At 44.3% G+C, this 20,067-nt stretch overlaps 1 non-coding gene and 1 pseudogene across 1 annotated transcript; one reads left to right on the forward strand and one right to left on the reverse strand.

Annotated features, from left to right (window-relative positions):
• Positions 1-10,146: 10,146 nt before the first annotated feature.
• Positions 10,147-10,229, reverse strand: TRNAY-GUA (transfer RNA tyrosine (anticodon GUA)). Its single transcript has one exon. It is a non-coding gene; the product is annotated as a tRNA-Tyr (tRNA).
• Positions 10,230-12,030: 1,801 nt separating this feature from the next.
• LOC125553467 (small ribosomal subunit protein uS2m pseudogene) lies at positions 12,031-15,552 on the forward strand (annotated as a pseudogene).
• Positions 15,553-20,067: the final 4,515 nt, after the last annotated feature.

Raw genomic sequence — 20,067 nt, forward strand, 5'->3', positions numbered from 1 at the left:
GTCTATGTCCTCCACTACCCCTTCACAAACATAAAAAAAACACTGAGACAATGGGAGCAAATTCCTTGAGACAAGAAGTTCGTTCTCTGCACGGAAGTCTATTCCAATAAGCTTTCCACCAAAAAAACGGAATGCAGGGAATGACCTTAAGCTTCCATACGCAAGAGAAATGAAGACCACCTTCCTCATTAAATGGCTGGCAGACCTCCCTGTATACTTCCTTCATCCTAATCGTCAGAGTGAACAGAAGACCCCCATGTCAAAGTATCAGAACAGATGCTTCTAGGAATTGGTACAGCTGAAATTTCTCGCACCACCTCATCAGGGAGAAAAAAAGCTAATAAACTAAGATGCCAATCCCTATTAGGAATGAGATAGTGGGAGAGAGACAAACCTTCCAACAGCTCTGACATGTTCATAGGAATAGGCCTTCTATTCAATGCAGTCCCACCGAGCCAAGGGTCTTATAACAATCGCACCGAATTACCATCTAAAATCTGCCACTGGAAGTTCTCTTTAATAGAATGACTGGCTTTACATATCTCCTTATTAATAGGAAATGAATGGGCAGCAACATAGAACCCATCCCAAGAACCCTCAAACCTCCCTGGAGAACACGGCTCCACAACGTATTTGGTAGCGGATCCACTTTTCCTTATCTGTTAACGTATACCTTTCCTCTGCCTATGAGCTAGCTAAAGATCCATCGTTATCCTTTCCGGCAATGGAGGCGGAATCAATGGTCATGTCAGGTTTCAGATTCAAAGAGAGATGTCAAGCAAGCGCCGAATCTGAGTACTCAACTTGCCCGACCCGCCTCTTCCACTAGACCTCGTCTTTCAAAGAGCAGCAGCCCTGCAAGCCTAATAGAACCTTGTTTCCCTATTACTTACTTTTGCTTTGAGCGTCGCACTCCAGCGGCTTTCTTTCCTATGGCTTGGATGGGGGTCCTCAACAAGATCTATATCGGTGTCATTATTTACTTATTTAGACGATAGATGATGATAGAGAGCAGACTGGCTCTGAGGAAGAATATCTTAAGTAGTTGAATCCGCTCCGCTAGGTTAAATTGTATGATCTGAATGTAGGAGGACTGCTGCTGGTGACACAATTTCTTTTGGGTCTGAAGAATGAACTCAGAGCTGCAGTGGAAGTGCAGGTGCCTAACTCAATTAGTGAAGCTGCATCTTTTGCTCAATCAAGTGCGGGAAGGAGTTTTGGAGAGAGGCAGGCACTACATGAACAAGAAGGACAGTAACTAGAATTATAAGTCGGCTGCCCCGCAGCAGCAAGGCTATGTCTCAGTCAAAGTTCGACAAGGGGCAAAACAGTTGCTGTCCTAATAGAAGTTCATGTCGATCCAGCCAAGCCAGTGCCATCATTAGAAAGTCCGGCCATTTTAGTTTCAGCCAGTTCAAGTTAGGGCAAGGAGGAAAGGAAGAGAGTAATGCAAGGATGTAAAGAATGAGGCGCTAGAACAGACTGGCCCGCAGGCTTCCAACCTGACACCGCTTTGCTACTTTTCGAAAGAGGAAGAGAAGTTGCTTGTACGAGACTGCGCCTCCCGGCTGGAAACTCCAATGGCATTTTCGGTAAATGAAAGCAAAGCGAAGCTTTACGACCAAGGAGAGATAAGCATATTTTATGAATGATAGAAGGAGTGCTCCCCGAGCACAGGCTCGCTTGGAAGGATAGAGCGCCGCAAGACAAGATGGCATATTGAAGGGAAGGCTATGAAAAGAATTCTGGTCTCTCGAACGCCTGGCATACTAATACGAGCCGCATACTTGAATACTAGTGACATATTGGAGGAAAGGAGATTATTGGAATACTAGAGGGAGTTACGCCCATAAGAACTGCTGGCTGTAAACGCGACTTGCTCTGCTCCTCCTAAAACCCTTTTCGATAGTAAGATAGATATAGATCTAAAGGGCCTAGAAGGGCAAGCATGGACCGAATAATACACATACTCTGTCTAGATAGACGATTTCTTCTTTCATTTCCACTCAAATAAAAGCACTTTCTTTCAAGCTTATTTGCTTGAAAAAGAGCAAAGCAATTCCAACATAAACTGACACTTTAGGATCCTCTAAGCCTTTCTATAGACCCGTAAGGTACTAAAAACGAAAAACTAGCACTACTAACACAGGCTGAAGAGGATGACCTCGAAAAAGAATACAATTAAAGATGTGGCCTTCCCTCCAAGCACATATATGGATATGGAGCACTCTTTTCCACCCTAAAAAAGAATAGCCAGAGATGGCTTTCTTTCCGTATCAATAGGTAGCCTTCCTTGCCTATGGCTACTTTCAAATGAAAAGGTCAAAAAAGAACTTGATGTAATAGGCTCACTTCATTAATGCTTTCAAACTCGATTGTAAACTATTCCCACCTAAAAGATAAGCTTACTACTTCAAATAGGTAGATGGAAAGAAAGCCATATTTTCCATCTTATTTATATATTCCATTCCAGCCATTGACAGCAACTCACTCTTTTCGAACTGCACTTTGAAAGCCAAACCCAAGAAAGACCATATCAACTACTCTCCAAATAGCAGGATAAATCACGGAATTCAAATGGAAGACAGAAAGAGAAGGCAATTCAAACCTAATGGCCAAACGAATCCAAGACAGAAATACTTATAGCCAGAAAAGAATAACAAGAGAACGAAAACAACTCCATATTCTACTGGCCTGCCTCTCTGATCTACTATCCAACTGCCATGGAAGCACCACTGTTCACCCTAGGCTCACATTCTGGCACTTCGTTCGCTGTGTACTCAAAGGACTTGCTTGTCTTTTGACTCGGGCAAAAACCGCAGGAGTGAATTGACTCGTAATTATACAAACAAATGACCCAGCTGGCCTTCTCCTATCCGGGGAATCATCGGGACATGCTTCACTTAAAGTGATTATACCACATAGTTTAGGGAAGCGAAACCATAGTTCGGGTTAGTTCACGCTAGATTATCGAAGCTTGTAACACCTGTTAGAACACATTAGGAAAGCGCAAAAGATTTCTATTTGGAGTTCGCTCGTTTAGTTGCTCGATCGCTGCCATCCGCATTGGGCTAATTCAAATCCTATGCTCCATGCTCTTGCGGGTTTGCTCCATTTGAACTTGTCCACACTGGCATAACCAGTATCTCCCCGGAACTAAGAGGCATGGATACCCATCTTTATCGATTCAAAGAAATGAATAAGTATCAGCGAGGCGGGGAATACGGGCCCGGTAGAGATAGGGATGATCGGCAAGCGCTACGAGCGGGGCCGATGTTTCGTGTTGTGGGTGGCCATCGGATTGTTCAGCGTGCCCATGCGGATCCCTACCAATGTCCTAGACTACAAGTTCGACAAACTTCCGGCTTGGGTCAGGATACAAAGTTACCCGGGATGGGCTTGCCCTCTGGATCACGCTGGGTCCTTGCTTGTTCCAACGTCATGCTAGGAATGTATCACGTGCCCATGCAAACCAAAGGAAAGCAGATACAACTATTACAGATCCTAGTCCTATTTCCCATCAGAACATAAGGGAGTGGGCTTCCTTTGTAACAGCTCTGTTCTGGTCGTGGCTCACCTCACTGGACCAACGCTTCTGGTCGGAAGCTGGTCGATCGCCTGGTCGGCAACCGGCACAACACCCTTGCCAGTGGGATTTCTGTTGGTTTTCGTACTATGCGCAATGAAAGTTTCCAAAAAAGGAGAGCTCTAAAAACAGCGTTCTACGGGGAGAATGTGATTTTTGTATACTTTGACCCCATACTGGCATGAAACTGATCGGAAAAAGGACCTCAAAAACACCCATTTATTAGGGGAATGTGAAAATTGATGGTTTTCGCCCATACTGGCATGAAACTTTCTCTTTTATTGAGCTCAAAAACAGGCAGAGGGAGATCAGAAAAAGTGTCAAATCCAATAGAACAGAGAACGATGGCCCAAACAGAACAGCTTACTTCCTCTATCCGAGTTGGCAATCAATATCAAGATCAGAGCGCGAGAGCAATGAAACAACAAGTCCACCGTCCCTTCACCAGCCAAAGAAAGGAGAAGACTAAGCAGCTCAATAGGGTCTCGAGTACGACTATAGTACCAAAGCTTGGTGCTTCTACCAGTCAAGCAATTACCACGGGTGGATATTCAATAGAAAGCCTACTTGAGTAGGTCAAACAGCGGGGATCTCTCAGTTCCAATGGCTGGATCTCAGAATCGCGTAGATGGGTAGAAGTAATGGGCAAACGCACCTAAGTTAGAGATTTCAACTACTACGGTAGTGATGGGGTGCCTGTTTACCTAAGTAGGCCTAGTTCTTTCTATAATGAGCATTCGCGTCCGGGGACTTTGATCCAACTTCAGCCGATGGGGAAACGGCAAGGGATGCACCGGTATCTGGACACGTGATGGACCCAGTAGTAAATATTCCTTTGTGGAAGGCTTTGGTTATACCTGGGTGGCAAAGCGAAGTTTCTGGTGGGTAGGTGTCTAAAACAACCCTCTGCAAGGAAGCACGCCCGTATCAATCCTTTAATCGGAGACTAGACTAGCGTTAGGAAGGACAAAGGAGACAGACAGAATTTACATCAGAAAAAAAAGGACTTTTTGAAGTTTGAGTGAGGATAATTGTCTTAAATTTCGGAGAATCGGCTGAAAAAACGCGGAATTGTCTTCGCCTTTGTAAGCGAAAATGTCCAGTAAAGCCTATCTCGCTTTTAGCCTTCATGGTGAATGGCCCACCCTTTCTTTGAACCTTGTCAATGATCGAACGAACTTACAGATATGAACTGAGTGCCATTTGATGAGTAAGATCGAACAAGGGAGAGGGATATGGAAAGGATGAAGTAATGAAAGAGGAAGTCATTGCTAGTAGTAACGACTTGTCACGATCCATTGGTTCATATAGAATCCATGTCCTAGGTCTATCAAAAAACATTCTTTTCGCTAAGCGTATATAATAAAATAGAGTGAAAGGGTCCACCCCGAAACCAAGGGTGGTACTAACTAACAGCTGAGTCCTCTCCGAACCGCAGGAGATAGTTGCCCATCATACGGCTCACCAACTTCACTTGCCTCTAAGGGGGGCTCGCTCCGGGCAGGTTCGGATCACTTACTATACACGGCCCTACGAAGGGGTTAGGAGCGTTTTCAAGATGATTCTTTCTTTGTCGAGACGAAAAAGGAACCCATCTTTTCGATTGAAAAATGTGAGTCTGTTTTGCCCACTTTATCCATCCCCCTCTATCAAAATGATCAAAAAGGCATTTCAAATGCTTCTTATTCCCGTGTTTGATCTTATCCATCTCTGCCCCGCTTCCATGTGGGCAGAGACCCCTGTAGAGAATGAAGAGGAGCCAAGGATCTTACTCTCAAGAGTGCTTCGATAGGCTCCACTCTCTCCCCTGAATAAGTCAGGCTCCGTTAGCCTGGGCTGAGATGGGGATAACGAGTCGACGATTGAAGCCCCCAACGTTCTGCCAGACACTGGACAGGGGTAAGCTCTGTAAATGTGTAGAGCCAAGTGTAGTGTGGTGTAGTAGTAGGCACTTCTAGGCCCCTTCCCGGCTACTGGATCACTCCAGTGCTTCGGGTACTACGGACCCTCTGCCATCCATTGCAGCAGAGCCGTTTCATGAGCGGGGGGGCTAAGCGCAGTTCTTTGAATCAAAGGTTTCATGAAATCGAAATCGATTCTTTTTTAGATATCTGGATAGATGGATGGATCTATCTTTCTATTCAGATATCTTTTGCAATCAGCCCCAAATCCTTGATTTGGCCAGGAAACAAAGCACTGCTTTGGGCCCAGGAAGCGAAGGGAATGAGCTCGGCTGCTTCTCCCCCACACTTCTTTATTTCTCCGTGCCCCTTCCGCATGCGCTTCGCGCGCCATTGGCGCTTTGCTCTCCTCTTATTTCTTCATTGGAGGGTTCGGATGGACTTCGCCGTTCTTTCCCAACGAAAATGGAAAGGGCTGTATCACATCGAGATGTCGATTCGTTTTCCGCCCCAAATGAGATGGGGAATTAGTCACCTCTGTCCCTTCATCTTTTTGAAAGGAATCGAGGCCCGGCCCGGCTCGCGTCGTTCCAACAACCGACGGGGAGCACCTCAGTATACGATCGCGCGCAGTAACTGGGAGTCCTATTACACCTAAGGCCAACTTCCATTCACCAAACCCAGGTTCATCTCGTGTAGTGATTGTGGACTCGTACAAGGATATGGAGTCGACGGTTGATGTATCAGACTCGACCCTGTCTTTCGTAGCATGCATTCCCATCTGTGTTGCAACTGATTCGGTAAGCTACGTGTCCGGTGCACGGAAAACTGCCTTCGGTCTCCCAACCTTACTCATGGCAACCTTCCGGCCGCCCAACGACCTATAACGCTAGTCACTACTCCCACTGGGGCTAGGAAGTAAGCCCCACAACCCAAAGCGGCGAAGAACAAATAGAATTTGCTACAAAAGCCGGCTAACGGGGGTATTCCTGCGTATGAGAACATTGTAATGGAGAAGGTCATAGCCGAAATAGGATTCGTTTTGGCTAGAGCGCCCAAATCCGCTATATATTTGACACGGGTTTGCCGTAATGCTGGAACTATGGCGAATGCATCTATCGTCATTGATGCATAAATAAATATACCAATTAGTAGTGATTGAATTCCTTCTATGGTTCCACATGAGAAACCAGTACGAATATAACCTACATGTCCAATCGAACTATGAGCTAGAGGTCTTTTGACTTTCGTTTGGGCCATGGCGGCCAGTGCTCCTAAGATCATAGAAGCAATGCTGCAGAAAAAGAAGATTTGTTGTAATGTACCCCCATAGGAAGCAACAATAGAAACACGTGACATATTTGCAGAAATAGAGATTTTAGGCGCAATAGAAAGGAATGCTGTCACCGGGGTGGGTGAACCCTCATAGATATCAGGTGCCCACATATATAGAGTCAAAAGAGAGATTGAGTCCGAGGGAGAGGGGGGTTTTCTTGGGGCTCGAGAGATTGAATAGATAGGGCCCCACAAGTTGTTAATTCGCCGCTGGGGAATTCACACAAAAGGGAAGGACTTATTCTCAACGAAAAAAGTGCTCTCTGAACCGAACGTGAAAGTTGTTTTCCATCAGACGGCTGTTCACGTAACTCCACTCTCGGCTTGGATTATATATCCATTTGGTCCGCTCTCGGCCATTCCACACGCTGCCTAGCAGAGACGTGGTTATCTGAAGTGGATTCTCTCTTTTGTAGTAGATGCCGAACCTGCTGCTCAGTGGGCGGGCGCAGCAGCTACATGGACCCCTTTCTTTATGTTGTTGCCAGCGCTTTCCCGGGCCGAGCCGGAATTCTTTATTAGAACGTCGGCAGGCAAAGCCCGAAGGAAGGCTGCTATCCCCTCGGCCTTCTTCCTTTTCGATGAAAAACAAATCGACATCTCAATCTCCGAAAGCGTTTTCCTTACCCAGCTAATATCCCCCCCTTCGTCGAGCCTTTCCTTTAGTGGTAAGGGATATGCACCTTATCTGAACGTCGGCAGGCATTCCGGAATTCTCCTTTTTTGGCCCCGGGTGAACATAGGCTCAAACATGATTGGAGGGGTCCTAGCTACGCCATGCGTTCAATAAAAAAAAAGCAAGCCTCTGGGAAGCTGCAGGGATTACAAAAAGAGGGTGCTTTCCTGTGTTGCACTGAAAAAAGGACAAAGGAGAAGACGCTCTTCGACTTTCTTTCTTCCTCCCGCGCCCGCCTAAGCCCGGCCCGCGTTAGAGGGGAAGATTAGCAAAGCGGAAAAAGACAGAGGGAGGGGGAGCTGCATCTTATTCTCTTCGCGAGAACTTCAGGATCGGAGAAGCATTCGGAAGGGGCGAGGCCTTCATTTCGTTGGCAGAAGCAGAAACGATCCAATCCATTCGGGGCTTCGGGGAACCCAAAAACGAACTCTGTTTACTTTTTTCATAGATAGATGATATATATAGGAATAATATATACATCCCTTTACTTTAGATGTCTATGTATCTATTTTGGAATCATCTCCCGATTCTCTTTTTTTTCTAATTCGCACTGCTCTTTCTCTCTAAATTGCATCAAAGAAAATAGAGAGAGAGAGAGAGCAGATGGATCCTATCCCCTATAACGAACACTCATTCCTATCTATTGATAGAAAAGAAAGATCTTCGTCACGGACTTTTTCTTTGTTCTTTTTTTTTTTAGATTGGAGGAATTCCTCATATCCAAGGCAGCTCCCCACAAACACCCCACCCATATGACTATGCCCCCTTTTGAATCGACAGTAGATTGGGCTTCATAGCTACTTTCATTCTAAAGACGAATATTAGTCAATAGGCAGGCTTCTTTCAGTAGCAAACATATTCATTTTCACCGGGCTCCGCGCACCTTTGGTACTTCTGGAGGGCAAGCAGTTTTATAGTGACTTCTTTCTTAGGGTAGGGCGACGAATACTTCCAATTCCGGAAAGGTCATTGGGTCGCCTTTGGAAGCTAAAGCGAAAGTTGTAGAAAGCCGGGAGAAAAAGCGAAAGCTTGCTCGAAACGGCCTATACCCTAACCCTCGGAAGCGAAGACGCAAAGCGTCACTTTTTTCAAAAGGAAGGAGTTTTTTCTGACTGAATCCATCCATAAAGCCGCCAAGGAAACGAAGTTCGTTCCCTTTCATCAAGTGGGTAAGGTAGGCAAACCACTTAAGCTTTGCCTTAGACTGACGGAACAAAGCTAAGAAGTAGGCTGAATGGAAAAAGGAAAGGGACAAGGGCGGTCGTCGCTTGGCGCGAAGGCTGCTGGTTCGGTACGGTACTAAAGGTCCTCGGACTTCCAGGCGGTTTTTCTTTTGGGCTGCTGTGAACCCTTGGATCTCGCCAATACAGCCTCCTATGGTTTTCGTTACCGAGATATCTTTTCTTTTTTCCCAGGGATTTTTTGGGTAATCAGCTCCCATGCTGCAAACAGTCAAATCTGAACCTTGTCGCTCTTCTTTCCTCGTGGGCAGGAAGCACACCAGCAGCGTGCGTTGCGTGATTCCACTGTGTTTTTTGCACTTGACTGGGTGGACAGTTGACCGGAAGATAACTTCGATTCGCCCGGCCAGCAGGCGGGCGGCGTGCTTATCTTGTGTGACAACACTACAGAGCGAGTAGCTCTTCTAGTCGGGCAGCTGTGTGACAACACTCCTGAGAAAGCGGCGCTTTTGTGTAACATGCTATGGTCTCAACGCCCTTACGAGGTAGTGATGAGTTTCACGCGCTCTAAGCCCGGCCCGCGCGCAGTTAGGAGGATTGGCCGCTATCTGAGCGGTACCACCCACCCTACCCTACTACCTATAGGGGGCCGTCCGTCCTACAGCCGCCCGAAAAGGAACTGCAGTAATCTTGAATAGGAATCCTACAGCGATAAAAAGAATCCCCATAAAAATACCACTAGATCGAGCACCAGTGATTTCGTATCCGGTCAAAATCTTGGCTAATTGATCGAAGTGGGTAGCTCCAGTAGACCCATAGATCATGGAACAAATAGGGTGGGTAGGCCCAACCACCACACTACACGTATAGACGCGAACCCCCCTCCTTACCGTACGTGCGACTCTCACCGCATACGGCTCGCACAAAGACTCCAAAATCCATCCCGAGCTTTTTATTCCACCTCTCCCTCCTCTCCAATCCTCGATCAAACTAGCCTTCCCCAGCAAGAAAACGTATCCGCTTTAGCAACAAAGCGCTCATCCCTTGCTTGTTCTTGAGCGCGCAAGGCGCTCAAGACGGTGATTCTTGCTTAAAAAAGGGCTAAAGCACTCCAGCTTCGAAGCTGGAGTTTGCAACTTCAAAACTACAGGTTTTAGCCCTCCTGCTGGGTGGGCGCTTCCTTCGTCTATCGTATGTCTCGCTTGGCTTCGTCCCGAACCAAGGAGGCATGATGGCGGGCGCGTGCGTGTGCCGACTGCAGAGACTACAAGCCGACGCCGGAAGCGACTCGCTTCTATTCTCGATTGGATATAGATGGGGAATCTCTATAGATCGTCTTTTTTCGACAACCTCTCTAAAACGCATACGAGAAAATTGCACTTCACGGCACGGCAAAAAAAAAGAGCTTCGCTCGGTTGGCCCTCCTAGGCTTCCGCCTACTTTCTCTTCTCTTAAGTCTACAACAAGTGGGAGAGGCAGGATTCGAACCTACGTAGAAAACCTTCAACAGATTTACAGTCTGTCGCTTTTGACCGCTCGGCCACTCTCCCCTTCCCGGGGATACGCCCTCCTCAAACAAAGGGTTCCTGAATAAGAAGGATGGCGGCCTTCGTTCTTAAGTTAAGAAGAGCAGATGGAACTATTAGATTTGCTAGCGTTCCGGGAGAATAAATAAGGTCATTTAGTAAGTTCATAACAATTTATGTAAAGCAAGGGGCAAAGCTTCTACGACAGCTTCCCCCTCATTGCCATCGTCGGCCTTCCCCAGCTCCCCTCCTTCGTCGCTTCTGGCTAAGCATCTTTCGGCGGAGGAAAGGAGGCGACTAGTCGCTTCTGGCGAAGCAGCGAGTTCATGAGCAAGTGAATGAACGAGCAGCGAGTGAAGTGCAACAGTCGTAAGTAAGGCTCGCCATGTTCCTAAAAGGAGTGACCATCTTTTCTTCCCTTCTACTGACACTGAGCGAGCAGCAAGCATAGGCAATAGTTTCCGTAGGGGTGGGGCGCAAGCAAGCGTTTTCAGGCTCCGCTAGCTAGCGTACTCTTCTGCTATCAATGAAACCGAAAGAAAAAACCAGTGCCCTTTCGTATAGATCGAGACGCAGTACTTTTTCTTTACTTCTTCCATACTAGGAAGAATGGAAGGAAATCCTTCGATAACACTTCTTCCTTATTTGAAGAAATGATATCCGACGCCCGTGGAAACTCTTTCATTTCAAAAAAGTTCTTCTTCTTAAGAAGCAAATAGCATTTCCTATTGATTTGTCCCCTGGACTAGACCTATGTAGATTCGGAATTATCCGTCGCTACGCTGTTCCCAAGGACTAGCAAAATCGAAATAGCGAAATTCTTGGGTCATCTCAATGGGTTCAGAAACCACACGTTTCTCTGGATCATCATAGCGTACTTCCACATATCCACTCAGAGGAAAGTCTTTTCGTAATGGATGACCCTCGAAACCATAATCTGTTGATATACGGCGTAAATCCGGATGATTGATGGAAGAAACACCAGACATATCCCATACTTCTCGCTCCCACCGGCCGGCTGATGGAAATAGACTGACTACCGGAGATATTCGTGTTACTTCGTCTGCACTTGTTTGTACACGAATGCGTGAGTTATACCGAGTACTCAGTAAATTATGGACAACTTCAAATCTTCGTTTTCGAGAGGGATGATCCACTCCGCAAATATCGATCGAAACTTGAACCCTTGTATAGGTATGCCATTTTAGAAAGCACAACAATGGAAATGGGTAGTCAGTATTGGTATAAGATCTATTCCCATGTTCCGATCTTTTCATTTTATGTACCCATTTCTTGGGTAAAATCTCCCAACTATATTGGAAAATGGATTGGTTATCCATAAATGAAAATAAAGAAAGCTTTATTTTGGTTCCGCTTCTTGCTCTAAGCAGAAAGACTTGTCGGAAATCGCCGGTTGGGTTGGTCCGACCAAGAAAGGCATGGGAGTGGAGAGGCAGAAGTGAAAGACTGGCTACCAATAAAGATCCAAAACTGCACACTTTATATAGTTATGTATCCAGGATCGGCTGCATGCTCTAGTGTTGAATCGGGTATAGAACCCAGGATGCTTGGTTACAATTCCGAATCCGCTAAACCATCGCTCGGGGAAAAGTATTATACAGAGCATTAGTACTTATTCTGATCCTTTCCTTATATTTAGATTCTAGTAGTTTATTTCAGTCGTATTCGTATCCTTACTGCGGTTTAGTAAGGGTAACAAATAAAAGTATGCAGGTTCTATTTTATTGTTCCGAGACATATGATGATAGCATTGAGAATGAGAAATCTTTGCAAAATGCACGTATTATTAAGGAGTTCTGGAACGATTACTACGCTAAGCTGTTGGATATTGACAAAACGAAAAAGACTTCTAATGTTGATATGTATCAGGATGATGTTAGAAAGTTGTTGATTAATGAAAAGAAGAATCAAAATGGTGTGTTTTCCGATACTGAATTAATAGATTTACAGAATCAAATTGCAAATTGCACAATGAAGTTCGATGAGGATAATCTATTTAAAGTAACTCCTAACATAGTAAAGTTCTTGATTAATAAAGATCAGCCTAACGCTAAGCAATATCTAAAGGGTTGCCTACCAAGTAGCTTACCTATGCTTAAGATGTTTGGTATCTATACGCTTGAGGCTATCATGATTCATGTACTAGGCTTGGTATTCAACACTCTTCAGGAATCATCCGCAGTTAAGGCAGCTAGATTTATAGATCAACTTAATTCAACTGTACGAGAACAAGCAAGGTTTCTACAATACAAAGCACCAGGTAGTGGTAAGGTGGAAGCAGTACTCACTAGTAAGGTAGAATCAGTTAAGGATGTTGTTCAGCCCAAAGGTGCTAGCAAAAAAGAGAAAAAGAAAAAAATTCAGTGTCATTATGATATCGGGAAATACTTGCTCCAATTCATGATTGAAAGAAATGTTCTACATATATCAACAGATAGGGGAGTAACAAAAGAAGATCCAGTGCTGGTTCTTAAGAAAGGTCAAGGGTATATAGAGAATTCTTGTTATGTTATGTGCAATTTGAACATAAATCTGCTCCCTATCAAACTCAATCTTCCGATGCTTTGCAAACCCTTGGATTGGCAACCAGCAGAGAGGGGGTCTGATCCTGATACATTATCGGATCTGATAGGAGGTTACTTATGCAAACCCACGGGGGATATCTAGAATCACTTTCGGCTATTAACTTCCCATGACTTAAACCACTTCTATATAAAGTTACATAAAAAAGAATACAAGCAGATGTGTGATATTTTGAATGGGCTTCAGTCTCAAGCGTTTGAAATAAACAAAAGGCTCTTGAGATTTCTGGAAAAGAATCGTCAATGTTTAGTTGAGTGTGGGCTTCTTTTACCAAATGCTCTGGCTCGCGTGAATCCGACAGAAGCCTCAGACATATTGAGGGAGTGCTACTTCAATAACGTCAAAGGTATTAATAATGCTTGTAGCTATAACATACTGTTAAATAAATTATTAAAACAGGTGCAGCAGGCTAGTTATGAAGATTTTTTAATAAGACTTGCGTCAGCATACGAAGGTTATCAATTCTATTTGCCAGCATTCATGGACTTCCGTGGTAGAATCTACCGTTCAGGTGTATTGCATTTTCATGAGCGTGATTTGTCAAAAAGTTTATTACTCTTTTCTGCCGATCATCCTCAACCTCCAGCACAAAACCACCTGTCGGAAAAAAAGAATCTCAGTCAACACTTAGCATGTGCTGCAGCCTTTAAGTATCCAAAGTTCTCGAACTTAGATGATGCCCTTAAATGGTATAACGAACACCAGACTGAAATGTTTACTTCGGACGAAAGTTTCATTCAATTTGCTGCGCAAGCTAGTGATCCATTTTTTTTCATAGCCAAGATCCTTTCTCAGGATGAAGGAGTGAGTAATTATCATCAGGTTCCAGTGACCCAAGATGCGAGTGCGAGTGCATATCAAATTATGAGTTATCTCTTGCTTAACTTAGAAATGGGTAGGAGAACGAATCTTCTTCCATCTTAAGACGGTAAAATCCAAGATGTGTACATGTGCTTGCGGGATGAGCTTAATAAATTCTTGGATACCAGATTGAATAATGTTAGTAGTAGTAATTAGAAGAAAAAACTCATAGATTCTATGTTAACCAGAAAGTTCGTCAAAGGATTGTTTATGCCATCTCCACAGGGGTCCGTCCGGTTCTTCCTCAAATGGGTTGCCTCAATCTTTATCAAAGTTTTGGTATCTAGCTTATCCAGCTACAGTATAGTATACTCCTTCCTTGCTCGATAGAGCTCTTTGAATCCGCTTCAACTAAATGCGTAAAATAGAGTAATTTCTTCAAAAGCCAGTTTCTTTCGAGAAGGCAGGAGGCCCATAGCGAGTTACAATAGTGCCAGTTCTTGTATGGAAGGCCGTAATTCCGGTAACCTCGACTGCTCTAAGAATGATCCGGGCTAGCCGGGCACATCACATCAAAGTTAGGTCATTTGTCAAAAACATGGCAAATAGCTCAGTTGGTTTGGTAAGGGAGCTATTCTCTCACTTAAACCACTCCCATATTAGGTATTCTATCTCGTCTTAAAGTTCCCCCGCATTACCCATAACTTACCACCTGTATCTCCGGAACTCAAATCGCAAAATGACAATGCTTTCGATAGTCTGTACTAAATTACTTTGTACGAATGCACATCTCGGCCGTCGGGTAGCTGATCACCATTTCAAAGTCTATATCCGTGGTTCAAGAAATGGAATTGCTATTCTCGATTCAGACAAGACACTGATTTGTTTACGAAACGCTCTTCATTTTATAGGATCTCCCAGTCGTCAAAAAGGCCGTTCCTTCTTTTTAAAGACCAATCATTTATTTATTTATGAGATAACGGAAGAAATGGCGAGCTATTTAAGAAGCTATTTAAGAAATGTGAATTCTCATTGTTTCGATGATTCTCAATGGAAGATCGGGGCGTTTTTGACCAAATCTTTTGCAAATAAAAAAAAATTCCGTTCAAGAAAGAAGAAGATCAATTTTGGGTTGAACCAACAACCTGATTGTGTGGTTATTCTGAATGCAGATAGAAAGTCTTCGGTCATACTGGAAGCTGATCGATCACAAATACCTATTCCATCCTTAGTTGATTCTACGATCCCATGGGAATCCTATAAAAGAATCACTTATCCCATCCCAGCGAATGATCCTATACAGTTCGTATATCTATTTCGTCATTCGATCATGAAAACAGTGATTCTTGAACAGAATGCGATTAGTAGAGAAGCGCAATCTCTCAGAGTCACTTTGAGTACGGGGAAGTCCGCAGGAGGGATGAGATCCGCCTGCTACTCCACCTCTTCTTCTTCCCCAATAGACGAAGAAGAAAATAGGGCCAAGGCGCTATTGGAGATGCGCAAAAAATATCCATCGGGAGATGGCGCTGACGCTGACGCTAACGCTCGCAAGGCGGTTTTGCAGGCAATTTCTAAAAATACTTTTTTTTTCGTTGAGCTCATAACCCGGTTTGGGCCGATTGACTCTGAGAGCGATCGAGGGGTCGCGGGCTCACACCTTGCTTTTGCGCATAGGATCGAAGAGATCCTAGAATTTAATGGAAAGAGCAGCGGCTCTCTGAAAGACCTCATTGATCTTAAATTGGATTTGGAAGACGCCTCTAAAAGAGAGGAGATTCTACTTCCATATTTTTCCTCAAAAAAAGAGGCAAAGTCCTAGCGTGATACAAAAAGAAATAATGGGCAAGGGCGGGGAATGATAGGTTCATAGATGTGGAGTAATCAGTTCTTCATTTGAAGAGTTAGTTGGCTGGCCTACCGGCCCGCAGATGTAGAGAGGTTGCCCCCACCATCCTCTTGAACTGCGAAATCAAAGCGATTCCTGTTGATGGAAGAAAGGCTAATTTCGTTTGATCCGATCCGCCTATGCCAGTTCGAGTCTGGCGAGTCGCTATCATCTGTTGCCCTAACTTTTTCTATTAGCTCATCTTGTCCGTAGTGATATTTTGGAGAAGGAGCAATTACCGGAGTGAGAAAGGTAGAAAGAAGCAATCACGAAAGCTAGTGCTAGTTGTGGCTTTTTGTACTAATCTTGTTTGTTCGGTAGCTCGCATCAGCAGCTTTAAAAGGAATAGAAAACGAGGCTTTTTCCACCACACCAGGGGCGGGCATTACGCTCAAGCAGGGGAAGTCAATTTGACTGCTGCTCGAGAACCTGTTTGAACAAGAAGAAGTAGCATGGCTCCAGCGGGGCAGAGCCAATTGGCTACGACATGGTGACCGAAATACAAATTTTTTCCACCACTTTGCAATTGCAAGAAAAAAGAGGAATCTGATCAAGTACTTGATGAGCGATACTGGAGATCGAATAGAAGGTAATGACTTACTCGATGCACATATTTAGGGCTATTTCTCTCATCTGTTTAATACGCAATTCTCTTCGATAAGAAGGGTTCTCTTGTGTTCCAGGGTTGATTAAGCGTCTGGTGGAACAGGGATACATTGTGTGAGGCCAAATTGCCTGACGAATTGATGAATATGGCTCAATATAGACTGGTCCAGGTATACCGGTCAGTCTTGAGCCACCAGGATAGCCTTCCACATATCCTGTTCCTCCCTTGAGTGGTAACTCTTTTCTAACCTTAGAATCCTGAACCAATTTGCTCCAAAGACTCTGTCATTGAAAGGAGTCCATAGGTTGATAAAATAGGTTTTCATGAAAACCACACGTAGATAGAAAAGGTAAGAGTTACACGTGCCAGAAGCGAGGAATACCGCTCGGAAGCCCGATTGAACCTGTCCTCATTCACTGCTATCTCCATATATTGGATGCCAAGCTTGAAAGGGTAATGGTCCGAGAGGATGGGGCCGTAGTCTTCTATTACGCACGCTACGCAGACGATATGGTCTTCGGCTTACCGAGAGGGGATAAGTCCACGCGAGTCACCCAGGGTCTCAAAAAGGTCTTAGCTAGAGTCCTTAGGGAGCTCCTACAGGGCTTCACTTCTACTGAAATTTCCAGAAAACAACCAGGGAGGCTACAAATTATCGGCTTGCCCCTGTCTCTGAAAAGTGAAGGTCAGCTCCACGTGGGTATTCCATCCAAACGATGGGAGAAGAGGATGACACTTGTTCGTATTGAAAACCGGAGACGAAGGGAAAGAGGTTTGATTGGAACATGTTCTACAAGAACTCCTGTGTAGAACACGCCCGTATCTATTCTATGGGCTGGCTTCAGGCCAACCCTACTGCTGAAGTAGAAAGCATCATATTCCGGTTTTTCCAACACTTGATCAGGAACCGGGCGCAGAAATTCCTTGAAGAGAAGGGGATGCCTACAACCAATGCCTAAATAAAGGCATATGTCGAAAAGTGCAACTACTAATAGATTCAGTAAAGGAAGGCCCGGAACGGGCTGAGCTACTGCCCGAAATAGAAGAGGACGACTAGAGTAGAGGAGCCTAATTCCAATCCAAACAATTGACGAGGGAGTCTAATTATTTTTCCGTTCTTGATTGTTTCAATTGCACTTTCTTCATTGGAGGGTTGCTTGGAAAGTGCGATAGTTACGGCGCTTGGAGTATACGGATTGAATTCTTCCTTCTTCTATAGGTCTTTCTGGGCGGCGAGGCGGAAAAAAGGTGTAGAGAGGGAGAAGGTACATAAAAAAAAACGATTTCTAAGGTAGAAAAGAGGCATCCACCAGTCATTGAGAACAGCTAATCCCGGAATTAGCAGGCCGGTATGCGAAGAGAATTCGGTATTGAATCCGCGAGGCCAGGTGAAGAAAAGTCCAATATGGGTGGATTACCTTTTTCTGAAGGATAAGTCTCTGGGACTGACTGAACTGAATGTATAGCGTCAAGATAAGAAGCACGGTAGTCGAAGATGTACCTTGTGGGGTGGGGTACGAGTAGACCAGACCAATGATGAAAAGCATAGATACGAGCATGGCCTCCCTGTCTCAAAAGCAGGCCGCCAAGGGTGCTCGCATGAAGCATTTCTCACTCATAAATAAGTAGTTATCACAAATTTAGAAACATGCTCTGATTTCTCTTATCGAATTTCATTCAGATTTTCCAGTATTCGGAGTTGCTTGGGAAAAGGTCTAGTCAGGGTCGGTTCTGTTCGGAGTTTCGGGTTGATCGGAAAAAAACACCCTAATTAAGACTTTTGTATAGTTTGTGTCAACCTGAGTTTGGTTAAGTGCCCGCCCGCCTAGATAGATACATAAGTGTCAGTTTGAATGAAGTCAAGTGTAAACCGTGTCAACAACGAGAAATTGAAGTGTAAATCTGGATGGTTTGAAGTGGAAACCTTAACATGCAAAAGTGTCTACCTCATTAGAAAAGCAAGTATCTACCGGCGATATATTCATTCGAGTATCAACCGGCGTCAACCAGTTGTCAAACTCCAAATATTTCGTTCGTAGGGGCATGAAGAAGTTGCTAAACCGGTTGTAAAGTGGCTCTGATAAAAACCATCATTGCTTTATTTTTTACTTTTCATCTAGTAACGTGCATGAATGGATATGGTGGGTAAGATTTGAAAACGTTTGACATCAACCGGGCTCTACTTTGCTTTTACTTTACTTCACTTGCCAGGTCATTGTTGTCGATATTGAGGTGAGGACTCTCTCTTTATTCTCGTTTTATTTCTCACTAAATGATCTAACAAACGCATGATTTGATTACTAAATATTGAGTCATTGAACGAATATTCGAGTAAATTCACCTTTTTCTATGAAAGCAAGGATTGGGCTGGGTTGCTTATTCGTCATCACGGAGCAACCCGGTACCTTTTCTTAGGCGAGCGACTGAGACGAGAGCTTTCAATTATGCCGTTTTGGTCAAATCCCAGGGCTCTTTCTGATTTGATTAAATACTTCTATGTTGTATGATAATAGAAAGTCAAGATCTCACTCGCTTTTTCTGCTTTGTATTCTCGGCTGTTGCCTTTTTCCACATCGATTGCTATAGGAGTTCCATCCTCAACCTATGTATGCTCAAAGAACTGGATCACGGAACTCTCAGCCCTTCGCCCCAAGGCTACGAAAACGTTTCTACTCCCTTTCCCTTCCCAACGTCATATCTTTCTTCGACAAGAAGGAAAGATCACTCTCTATCTAAATGATAGAACCACTGGCACGGTACCTTTCACATTGGTAAGTCAAATCCTGGTGAAGACATCACGAGCAATGACACGACGACATCATCTCCACTTCGTAGCCCATCGGTCTTCATTCATTGAAGCCAGGGCATTGACTGACTTTCAGCGATCGCTATAAGAAAGACATAAAAAAAGTTCTCCTAAACCTGTTCCTTTCCGTTACTACTACTTGGAATTGGAAGTCTAGGAGCAGGACTAACCTTTTTCTTTCGTTTAAATAAAGTCGAGATGTAGCTTTCTCTATCTCAAGAAATTATTCCACCTCCATTCATTGGAGAACAAAGCGTTATCTGATTAGATCCTTGCTTCAAACTCAACCGAATCAAGTTTCAAAAATAGATGTGGAAGAGGCAAAGGGAAGAGCGGGGTTGCCGAATTGTTTCTCAGAGCCGGACGAAACATCTATCTCTATTTACAATACCCTTACCCCCAAGAAAACTTTGTCGAAAAAGGTTGTCATCGTAATAGGGATTGCACCTCAACATGGCAGCCCTCAATTCTGCCAATTGTGTGTGACTTGTACTCTTCTAGGCTTCCTCTTTGCCTCAAGTGATTAAACTCATCAACTACACCAACCACATTTCTTACCTCAAACCTCTCTACAATCTCTTGAATTCACTCTTGCCAAGATACTTGTCCCCTATTCACTAAGAAACTGTTGTACCAGCTTTCAGCTCTCCCCCTAAGGTGCATAGCCGAAAGTTCTACCTTGTACCAATCCGTAACTTGGTACACCGAAAAGTAATGTTCACACTTTTGTATCCAAGACCTGGCCCCTTCAAATATTGGAAAAGAAACTCTAGGAGGTTGATGTATCTGCTGCCCATATTGATATTGATTTTGCGGCCTTTGTTCTTGCAGGTATTGGTACGGGTCATGCTGTTGAGTTGGAAGCGGTTGGTTAAGGTAAGTATATATTGGCACTTCTGGTTTCATGGAATTTCCAGCATAGGGCAAAAGTATTGGTTGGGAAAATGGGATATTTGGTATTGAATTGGGTCTTGGTTGTGGTGGTGGAGGTGCAGGATTAGGTCTAATATTATCATGTTTTGAGCTGTGAGGAAGGCCATAGGTGGCTGGAAACAAGTGTTCGTGCCAAGGTTTTGAGGGGGATAGAGAGGGTTATTTTTGTGATTGGGTCTTTTAGTTGCTTTGCTACTAGAGGTCTAGGTGGTCAGGGGTTTAA

Source organism: Triticum urartu, unplaced genomic scaffold (genome assembly GCF_056163025.1).
Source record: "Triticum urartu cultivar PI428250 unplaced genomic scaffold, HENAU_Tu73 scaffold298, whole genome shotgun sequence".
In the NCBI taxonomy this organism is placed as follows: Eukaryota; Viridiplantae; Streptophyta; class Magnoliopsida; order Poales; family Poaceae; genus Triticum; species Triticum urartu.